Source organism: Diadema setosum, chromosome 14 (assembly GCF_964275005.1).
Source record: "Diadema setosum chromosome 14, eeDiaSeto1, whole genome shotgun sequence".
In the NCBI taxonomy this organism is placed as follows: Eukaryota; Metazoa; Echinodermata; class Echinoidea; order Diadematoida; family Diadematidae; genus Diadema; species Diadema setosum.
The window spans coordinates 21,710,565-21,722,566 of NC_092698.1; positions in this window are offsets into that span (position 1 = coordinate 21,710,565).

Genomic DNA, 12,002 nt, shown 5'->3' on the forward strand with positions numbered 1-12,002 from the left:
TTTTAGTATTTCTACAGCATGCTTGCCAAACACACATCAAACATTGCAGCAACAGCACATACAATATTATGAAACATTGTGGTCCTAATAAAACATTAAACATCAATTTGAAGGAGGTTCAGGCTGGCATTCTACAGACACTCTATTAACTAGAAAAGCACTCGTTGAGCGCAGACGTCCACCAAGCAGGTCATTTCCAGCTATTATACACGCATGCTGAAAATCGCCTGATTTCCCAACACAGAAGTCTTTTGCTAATGTCATCAGCTTCCAGCTACGCGGAGCAGCGTACACGCTTCAGAGCATGTATCATGCAAACCTCAAATATGCACAGCTTGAACTCCTTTTAAGTTCATTGACCCCATCTGCAAAAATCCTTTGAAAATCCATAAAAAATTCCTGGATCACTTCCTTGTGTCATTATCAACTTTTCCTGCAAGTTTCGTTCAAATCCATTCTCAGCTTTTAGAGTTATTTTGCAAACAAACAAACCAACACCAGTGAAAACATAACCTCCTCCTTCCTTAACGGACATAGTAATGGGGATAGCTACGTTTCAATGACTGGCCAATCTCACAGCCATAGGAGAATAAAAAGGAGCAGATACCGTTGAGCTTTGAGCTTAAATAATTTTTCCATGAAATCAAAAACTCTCATTCCCCGAGGATATTTCATTGCATATATTGCATTTCTCATAGTCCATCGGATATGACATTAAATGGAGGTCCCCTTTGCTAGCCATGACACTTCATCAATTCATTGCACAGAGCAAGGTGCCAACCAACCCAACAGTCAGCAGACGGTATCAAACCAGGCACACTGTGCCATATGCCTGAATGAATATCTAACAAAACCACATCCTCCACAAAAACACACAAACAAACAAACAAACACACCTATATCTAGCAAGCACACTCTCAAGACTAATACCGATACAATACACGTAGTAGAATAATTCTCCATAACATGTTTTTCTTCCACAGATCAATGGCAAAATGGTCATTGTTATATGACATAGTACAATAGTCTTGTGTCCATTGGCAAACCCACCAGTCAGGTTGTTTGCTTTCCCCAGGGCACAAATGCAGGTCTACACTAGGGACAACAATGAAAGCCCTGGCCTTGTTTGCAGTGCACTCACTGTGTCATCAAATATTGCTGTTCAAAGTTATCAATCTACCATCTTCAAATTGTACATGTTCAGTGTAGCTTACAATACCACAATAATGGAAATCGGAAGTGCATAACATTACGAGGCTTCCCCAGTGTCCTCCCTCAATGTGAAGATTTCTCTTTTTATCATATTTACAGCCAGCTGTTCACACCAAATACTCCTAAAGTACATGCATATTTTTCAGTCACACCCCCCCCCCCCACACACACACACACACACATATCTCTGGTGGGTTTGCCAATGGACACGAGGTCACAGAGACATCTTGGACATCCCGCAGACAAAATTACTGTCAAACACAACATATTTGCGGTATGAAATTTTTTTCGCATTGCCACCAACATTCAATGCACATAGTTAATAGCAAGATCTTTCATGTGCAGTTTAAATCTTGGCTCTTGTGAAATTTGTGGAATTAAAATGCACACAAGCATACCTCATTTCACAGTACTCATATATGTATTTTGACTTGGGCTTGACATGAAGATCCATAGCCACGTGCTCTTAGCCAGCACACATTATGAATGCAAAGCACAACATCCAGATATCCAAATCTAGGAATCTTGTGTATGCAGATGCTTTCTAGTGATATCAACTTAAGCCTAATTTACTTTACAGCTTTAGAGATGTACTTTGGGCAAGATAACTTTAGGTAAATTAAGAAGATTAAAGACATACACCTGATGAAGGTCACACACAGCGGTAGTGGGGGAAAATTCAATCATGAGTGGAAGGTCTTGAAAGAAAAAAAGGCTGCGAAGTGGAAGAGTCGGCATCTCTACTAGGATACATTAGACTACTTTTGTAAACACAGTCCTAACTATGCAAACAATCTCTTAGTTGTTTTGTTTTTTCCCTTTTTTCTGTTTCTTTCATGTTTTTCATTTGTATCAGTTGATATCGGCTATTGTATTCAAAATGAAAATTTGTATTCCTGTATACAGTGTAAGTGAGTAGTTAAATTTACTATGCAGGAGGCATTAGGATATGATTTGGCAACTACAAATGTATTTTGCTGAAAAAAAAAAAAAATAAATGAATTTACAGACTTCCATCTCTGACATGATCTCCATTGCGTTATTGCTGGTCAATATTATATGTTTGTTTGGGTTTTTTGTTTTTTTTTCATGATCCCTCTTCTGGTCTGGACAATAATTCCAGCCGCTCCCCCCCCCCCCCCAAAAAAAAAAAAAAGAAAGGAGATAAAAGATAAATAATCAAAATCAACTTGCCCCTTCAATTACAGGTAAGAACAAGCTTTTGCTTATAATCATGTAACACAAGAATCTCTGTGTTTGAAGAATATAATTCTGGAGTAACCCCTCCCCCTCTTTATAGATTAAAAAAAAAAATGATGTTGACTGAACAGGTTTCCATTAACCATGACAAGTCAAAGCCTCAGCTCAACTTTGAAGTGTGAAGTTCATTGTACTTTCAAGCTTAAGAAAACTGAAAAAGGGAAAAAGGACACTGCCATATTCCACTAAGATGATGCTCTTCCCAGATTTACAAGAGAAAACAGCATTGCCAGCTATTATCCAATCATCCCTTAGCAATTATTCAAACATTCCAGGATTCACTAGAGAAAGCATTGACATCCTATATATGAATACAAAGTATGTTAGATGTTTTAGATTTTCAAAATATGCCAATTCCTGCTCATACATATGTTGAGTTGATACCATGTTCTTTGCTTCAAGTTGTCGAGCTTTTGTGCATTAGATCTATTTTCCCTCACTCATTATACGGTAAAACACAATATACATGTATTTGTGGCATGAAAATTTGGCGAATTGGAGTCGACAGCCTTTCTCGCAGCATGAAATTTTCGCGACTTGCCACTGGCATCCAATGCATATTGTGTAGGCAAGAACTTTTGTGTGCATTTTAATTTCGCGAATGTTGCCGCTCGCGAAATTCGCGAAATAAAAATGCACGCGAACATTCGTTTTACAGTACTTCTTTATTGCCATGCCTCATTTTCTCCACCTTGCGTTGTACCATCCTACAAATGTACATCTCATTTCCTGTTGTGCAATAATTTGTACAGTCCATCTATTCCATTCCTGAAGCTTATGTCCGATATATAATAATGCTGTATTTTATTCTCATTGTATAATCAGTGTTATTGTACATTTGCGATTTCTGTCCTGGTGAATCCCATGTAAAGCAACTGTATCACTCTTACAGCTGCTTGATTGTTATCTTACATTTTCATGTTACATGCACCCGACAATCACGCATATCGCAAACTGTACAGTTGTGAATTTTACAGTGTATGAACAAATTTTCGGCAGACTACAGTACAGGACTACCTCACCCCCATATATCAGATGATGATGATGATTTGAACAATCAACTAAATATTATTATTATTATTATTACTGTTATTATTATTATATCATTATCATCATTATTAATATGAAATATTGGTGAGCAACATAATTTCGAGTCTGTATGAGGCTGAAAATCTACATACACTGTACAATGTACATGTGACTTTCACACTGTACAAGTTCTGTAATAACTCCCCACAGGATTAAGATTTGAACCATTCTTGTAGTTGAATTCCTCTCAAAAACAGCTGCATTTCAGTGTATATACATAGCTCCCTCCGAATAACTCAATATCAAGATAATATTTGCTATATAGAACAATATAATGATTTATCCAACGAAACTTCAAAAAAGTACAGCAGACATGGTTTATGGAAGTCCAACCCTTCACAAGTAAATATTCCTTGTTGAAATCTTCTGTACGTATTTCCATAATTCCTATAGTATTGTTGGTTGCATCTTTCACACATAACATAGATCTTTTTAATTTGATATGCATGGTTTTTACACGACCACCACACCCCCCCCCCCAAAAAAAAAGTTTTATTTATGGGACATTTTATTTGTACACACTGCAAAAGCCTTTTTCAGTATGAAAGGACTGAAGCACACTACCCAGTACTACACTACACATAGAGTCAGCTCTACTTTAAAGTACTTTGCTGATTTTGAGGCAGTAGCAACTCATGTAGAGGTCTAGTTATTATGTTGCAACTGATTGACAAATTGCCCTACATCGACATAGTAAATGTGTCTATGAGCACTGAATTGATCAGTGTTTTAGTAGTAGTCGTGATTTTTTTTTTTTTTTTTTAATCATGGGCACCCATTTCCTCAAGCAGGATTTGAACCTACGACCTCCTGATCTCCGGACAGGCGTCATCTCCACTAGACCACTGAGCTTCTGCCCGACAGCAAGTGTTGGTTCTATTAAATCCTGTATGCAGCGGGTACAGCGTAATTATTCAAATTCATGAAATTCTTTCCGTCGAGGTGTTCTAATTGTGAGTTATTTTGAATGCATTATCTGCGTTGAACAAATATTGCAGAAAACTGGGGGTTTTACTCTATAAAACGCCATTTGATTTGGTGGGGCTGCATTCACGAATATTTTTTATGCTGTGGTCCATGTGGAATAAAGCTCTATCACCACCGCCGCGCCGTGCTTCATGGCTTACATGGCATGGGGCTGAATTCATTCACGAGTACGAGTATAATTCAATTTCATTTAATTAAACGTTGATGTAAAGGTAATGAAAGCGATGAGAACGGGAAGGAAGGTCGGTCATGACCATGCACGCGGGCTATTCCAAGTTTGTGCCCTTCATAGCAGTCAGTGAAAGCACTAACGACACGTTAGGCCTACACCACCATGACCACCGAGTGACTACCCGGCCGGCCGGCCCATGAGCCATGCATTGGGCCAGCAGGCGGCAAGCACGCAAGCGGCTTGCCACAAGACACTGTGCTGCAACAAAGTAACGCTTTTTCGGCTCGTGAAGAAGCGAACAACCTCACTCAGTCCGCACATTCACAGTGCAGTGCGGTACATGCGGCTTTAGCATACAGACAAAGCAAAACGTTTGAGCTTACCCATCCGACTATGAATGAAAACGTTGGAGTGGTCTGACTGTTTTTTTCGTTATATTCCTCTGAGTTGTGGATGACCGAAGTAAGAAAATTGGCCTCGTAAGGTGGGTCATCTAACCCACGTGTGCAACAAGTTTTTAAAGTTTACAAACTCCAAAACTTCAAGGAGATTTTCGCACGGATCCTCGATTTCTACGTGTCGTGTGCACCGGCTTCGAGCGAAAAGATGGCGGGTCGTGTGTAAAGGTTCCGCACCGCCTGAAGTCACGTGACTTATATGCATAAATTAATTCACTATATTCTAGAATTTACCAAGAGGCGGCTGTTCTGCGCATGACAGATATACAAATAAGCTCGAAACAGATTGTCATAGAAAAGTGAGTTAGCCTGCTATCTTCAGCAATTCCAGTACAGTACTTGGTTCAGTACTAGTGGTTAGATGCGGGCGGGCGCATGTGGTGAGTGTATACGATGCTCCACGGGCAGGACCACCGTAGTGTTTTGCACCGATATCAACTTGTCATCAAAGAACCGAGGTTTAGTAGGACCTAGGGGCATTTTCATGAAGCATTTTGTCCGACAAAGTTGTCTGACAAATTTGCTCTCAGCCAATCAGATGCAAGGATTTCAGTAGCTTGTAACAGTTTGTCAGAAAAATATCCGACCAAAACGCTTCATGAAATGCCCCCCAGATGTTGACATTCCACATGATAATGTAAAGGCAACTTGAGTTCCATTTTCATCACTACTCGATTCATTCATTTGCTTGGTTCGTTTCAACCCCTTTTGAAGGTTGCATGCATTTTTTTTTAATCCACCGACGAATGCAACAAATGATTAATAAAGGCCATCATTATACTCTCAACTTGAGTCTGAAAAACTGTCGTCCATCAACAGGCCAAAAATGATAACGATAATAACAAACATGAATGATGATACAATGTATAAAAGAAACTATGTACAATTGTGAAATTAGAAAGACCAAAATGTTAAGGTATACTGTACACTAGTGCGTTTATAAGGTTATCATCTCGCTGATTTACACTATTCCGTAAGCAAAATATTTAATTATGATCCTTAGTGCTTTTGACAATTCACTTTTCGTGGAATTTGCCTACCGTAATATCACGTATAAAGACAATTTACTGATCAGTTCAAATAATTCTAAAACGAAGTATATAACCTCATATTTTACGCTCTCAAAGCTGATTTTTCTGGGAGGGGGGATGGGAATAGGTTTGACGATAAAGACTTGCCATTTTTTAATAGGGATTTAAAAAAATACATTTTTATTCATTTTTTTTATTCATTTTTTCTCCATCACAACATAATCAATGACATACTGTATACGTGAAAGTAAAGAGTTTCAGCTTAATTAATCAATAAAAATGGAGGTACATTATACATGCAAATAAGCATTAAAGTGGCAAATTAATCAGAGGATGGAGATAAGAAACCCACAGAAAAGCTAAGCTTAAGAGATTGTGGACCCCTATTTGCAACATACAATGTACTTATAAACGAGAGGGGAAAAAAAAGAGAAGATATTCGTGGTCACCAAACCCATGATTCATATTGCTTGAACGATTGACCAGATTAAACATCCGGGATACACACAAAAGTTCGTATTCATTCATTTTCAATACACTAAATGAAACACAAAATTATCCAGCGTAGACGAGACTAACAGCTCAAACAAGGAAGATTATGAGACAAGTGCATGAACTAAGACACATCGAAAGAACACAGTTCCAGAGTCTCACAAAATTTCACGATTCTGCAGCTTTCTCATGTTTACCTGGTTTCCATTCAAATCTTTGTTGTTTTCTTTTCTGTGTTTCTGACATTTTAATCGGAATAAATCTTAAATGATATTCATCTGTTCGTAAACATCATTACACATGAACAATACCGAGCGGGGAAATATACACATGCTTTATAAAGGATAAAATGAGTCCCAAATTAGATAGTGGATTGTAGATTGAATGAATTCAAAATATTGTAGAAATATCAGTAAAGTTTGAGGAAAATCGGACAATCCATTCAGATGATATGAATGTTCAACGTTTCAGTGTAGAGATGAGAAAAGTATAACTCCCGTGGATAACCCATTCTCTTGTAAACCTGAAGAAAAAAAAAGATTTGTTTCATTTAGTATAGAAGCAACCCCACTGATAAAAATAGACAAAACATGTGAATTATAAAAACACGCTCGCTATCCCAGAAGAGAATGTTTTATGTTAACCAGATAATCAATTATAAAACTGATATGAAGAATATTTGTAAAACAATAAAAGAAGTTATGAATACACCTAATGATGTGTATAGTATTTCAGAAGTATGATGGAGTAAAACCTCAAGCAATATACCCGCTGGCATGGATTATTTTTATCTATTCATTTTTTTTTTTTTTTTTTTGTTGCGTAGATTGGGAAAAAATTGTCACAATCATCCCTCTATCTAGTAAAGTGTTTTACAATTTTTTAAGATACACCTAATCCCAAAACTATATTTTTGGACCCCACATATAATGAAGAAGATATCAACATTGTTTATAATGTGAAAGAAGGGAAAAGCCCAAGTTGTGATGGAATCGATAATTATTTCGTTGAAAAGTATAATTCCCCAAATAATAGATCCCTTAGTACACATTATTTTAACTTACCGCTTATGACTGGACTTGTACCAAATAAGATGAAGACTGCAATATTTATTGCTATGATAATATTATATAAGAAAGGGGAGAAGAATGATGTCAAAAATTACAGACCAATATCGTTATTAACTTCAATTTCCAAAATTTTTGAAAAAAAAAAGTATTTATCCTGACCGTGATGGGGTTTTTTTTTTAAACAAGAGTAATATATTTTCTAATTTTCAATTTGGATTTAGAGAAAATCACAATACCACACACGCTTTACTTACCTTGCTGAGAAGATTATACGCACTCGATACATTTTCACATACGTTAGTAGGCATCTTCTTGGACTTTTCCAAGGCTTTTGATACGATTAATCATGATGTACTTCTCCCACGTAAATACGGCATACGCGGAAAGCCTTACAGTGGTTCATGAGTAAATATCTAACAGATTTCTATATTTAAATGTTATCGGTTTTGATTCTTCAATTAAAAAAAAAATAATGAATGTTGCGTTGCACAAGGAAGTTTGTTATGCCCACTGTTATTCACAGTTTGCATTAATGATTTTTTAGGTCTTCAGATAAGCACTCTTTTATTATTTGCGGATGATTCCAATCTTTTTTATTCCCATTCTGACCGTAATATTTTGATTATATAGAACATACAGTGGATCATGAATGTCGCACAATGGATTTATGCAAATGAATTGTTACTGCATATTAAAAAAACAAAATATATATATACGTTTTTCAATTCCTTAGATAGATTTCTAGATAATGTCGTATTGACACTACTCCCCTACACTGTAAAAACATCGGTGTTAGATTTAACACCATGAATGTTAAATCTAACACCGATCAAACTTCAATAGAGGACCACACCCACATAGAAAATGTATTGTGACGGTGTTAAAAAGTGTTCGCCTGGCACTTCGTGGTGTTAATTTGACACTGTGGCTGGTGATATTTTTGACACTGCGCTAGAGTTAATTCAATAATGACACCGCATGGTGTTGATTTGATATTGGTGGTGTTAATTTGATTCTAGATATGTGTGTGTATATACTTGTGTATCTATATGCTATATTAACTTTTTACCCTGTTGTTATTCCTTGGGTTCTTTTTTTTTTCTTTTTCTTTTTCATCTCTTTTATTTTCTTTTTCCTTTGTACCTTGATAATTTAGTTTTTATATAGTTTCGTCATTATCACTTTGTGTCCTATCTCCATTGAATGCATATCAAATTTACACTGGTATATTTTCTTGGAACCTGCGTTTACAAGCTTTGCTTTTGCGGTTCCATCATATTTCACAAGTTATAGAGAATTGTCTTATGTACGTTTCAACTTTTGAAAAAAATGTTCGGTTTTGAACATGATAAATTTATTACGTATTTGTTTCTTTTACTTAAATACTATATTTATGTATGTAAATTTCAGAATAAACCACTAAGCTTCGAAGGATATAAATGCCTTATTATGACCAATAAAGAACTTGAATTTTGTATCGCAAAGAAAAATAATAAGCTCCCTTTACATTTCCAGAAATGGAGATTTGTTTTTTGAATACATGACATTGTATAATAATAATCGTTACGCTGTTCAATTTGTTTTTGTTTGAATTGATGTACCAAGGGACACCACGCGTGGGGGTGCATGGGCCGAGATTCCTTTCAAGTGATATGGGTTTTGCTTTGTTTCTTTTCAGTTATATCCAAATGTACTATAGAATTAATTATGTCTTGAATATAATTGTTCAGTTCTGTGATAAAATGCATAGAAATCAGTCCCGTGCCCTCCTGTGGGTGTTGATTAACGGTTCTTTTGGCATTTTAAAATCATTTCCTCGTATCAATTGTACGTAACACAAATTTATAATCTATGTTATTTTTGTGTTATCTACTTCCAATTTTCTTTAAGAATATATTATATCGTATCATATTAAACCTTGTTATACATAGATATTATCTTGTATGAGACAAAGTGACTGCTTTTAAAGCACATCTAGAACTATTTGCTATTACATGGGTAGTGCTGCCTCTTTTTTTTTTTTCCTTTTTTCCCTTTTTTATATTTCTCTTTTTCCCGATGATTGTTCTTATTTACATGTTCATGTATGTATTGATTTGTTTTTTACTCCAATAAAACACATAAAAAAAATGTACATTATATACGCTGACACACTTTCTGTCCATGCCCCGATTTATAACATATTTTGTATCTTGCTTGGTTTGTATTCTTTTTAGTGTATTTTGATGAAATGTATATCTCATGTGAAATATGAAAATAAATATGCTGGAACTGTTTACTGTGTCTCGAGTGTAAGACCGGTGCAGTTTCAGTAATTCAATTCAATTCAATTCAATTTCAATGGTATAACACCCGTCCAGCTTCAATAGGGGACCACACCAACTGGTGTTACTGTGGTGTAAATGTATTTACATATTTTTTTTTTTCAAAAATTAAGTACTTTATCGGAAAATTCTTTATCGTCTTGTTCAAGTTCAAAATTAACAAGAAGTGCAGTAACTAAGAAACTATTCAAAAAACAATTTTAAATTTTGAAATGACACCCGGAGGTGTTAATCTAACACCATGAATGAGCACCGGAAATTTAACACCAGCTCGGTGTTTCATATTTAATACCGGACTTTTTGCAGTGTAAAAGAAGTCTCGTCTATCAATTATTTAGGTGTTTGTGTTGATTACAAGCTTTCAAGGAAGTGTCCATATTTGTAATGTAATTTCACGTAGTATATAGGTATGATAAACAGTTGAAAAATTATCTCCCTTATCAAGTTTTGTATTACCGTATTTAAGTGTATGGAATTCTTGCTTGGGGGAATACATTTTGACATTGCTAGACAACCTTTTATCCATCAAAAAGATGGCGCTCAGAATTGTTTTTAACCTTCATATCCGAGCATATACTGATAATTTCTTCTCGGAACATAAAATCTTGAAAATAAAAGATTTGTATTTATTTACACTTGGTCAATTTATGTTTAATTACAACTTAATACCCAAAATATTTAATCTTTTATTCTAACGTAACAGCCACGTATACATAACTATCCCACAAGATTGATTGATTGATTGATTTTATTTCTGCCTTTTTCCAAATCACACATAACAAAAGAATACACATATTTAGAAATTAACGTTACACGACATTTAAGCAAGCATATACTGTCTTGCAAATTAATTCAAGGTACATATACACACACACTATGAACGTGACAGTATTCGATGTATAAGACGTGTAGCATATCATTCACCAAAAAAAAAAAAAGTTCGGAGGCGAATCGTAAGATCAACACTTGTAGAGTATGTAAATAATAACTGATTATTCATTCAGAGTATATCACGTCGTTTCATTAAACGAATTTTAGAAAAAAAAAGATTATAACACAGGGGATATGAATAAATTGATTTTTAAAATTCAATATTTTTTGGTTATTATAATAACAGAAAAGTAGGAGACCGCGATCATAAGCAGCAGCTTGACATGGATCGAGGCCTCGGGGTAAAATTCGAGACTTAAAATCGATTTACATATCTGATAATCCAATGAATTCCATCTTCCATCAATGAGAACTGTACACACTCAAAATACATTTTTTTTTTTTTTGTATAGCTTAGATAATAATTTATAGGAAACTGTTAAGATAATCACATTCAAATATAAACTGAAGAAATACTTGCTTTCCACATATACCAGTTAATTGTGTTGATGAAAAATCCTCCATATTTTTTACTTGTCCTTGAGATTGTGTAGCTTGTCCACGAAATCTTCCATTCCTTTCTTCTTCTTTTTCTTTCTCCATTCTTCCCTGCTCCTCTTTCCTCGTTCTTCGTTATCTCTAGTTGCGTGTGTGCATTTTTCTTCATTTCTGTTATTTCTGTGTTTTGTTCTTGCTGTCATCGTTGTTGTTGTTTTGTGTGACCACGTGTATAATTTATCTTCTCTTTAGGTCACATTCTTCTTCTTCTTCTTCTTCTTCTTCTTCTTCTTCTTCTTCTTCTTCTTGTATATTTCTTCTTCTTGTATATTAAGATTAAGAGTTTTATGAGTACATATATGATTGGTGTTGTATTATATTGGTATCACATATTCAGATAGGGCCTCATCCACGTCAAGCTCTTATGATGATGGTCCCCTGTATTGATTTCTCCTTTGTTAATAGATACAGTATGCCTTAATATATGTTATTTTGATTCATATGTCACTTCAGACTAATGTTGTTACGCAAATGATATT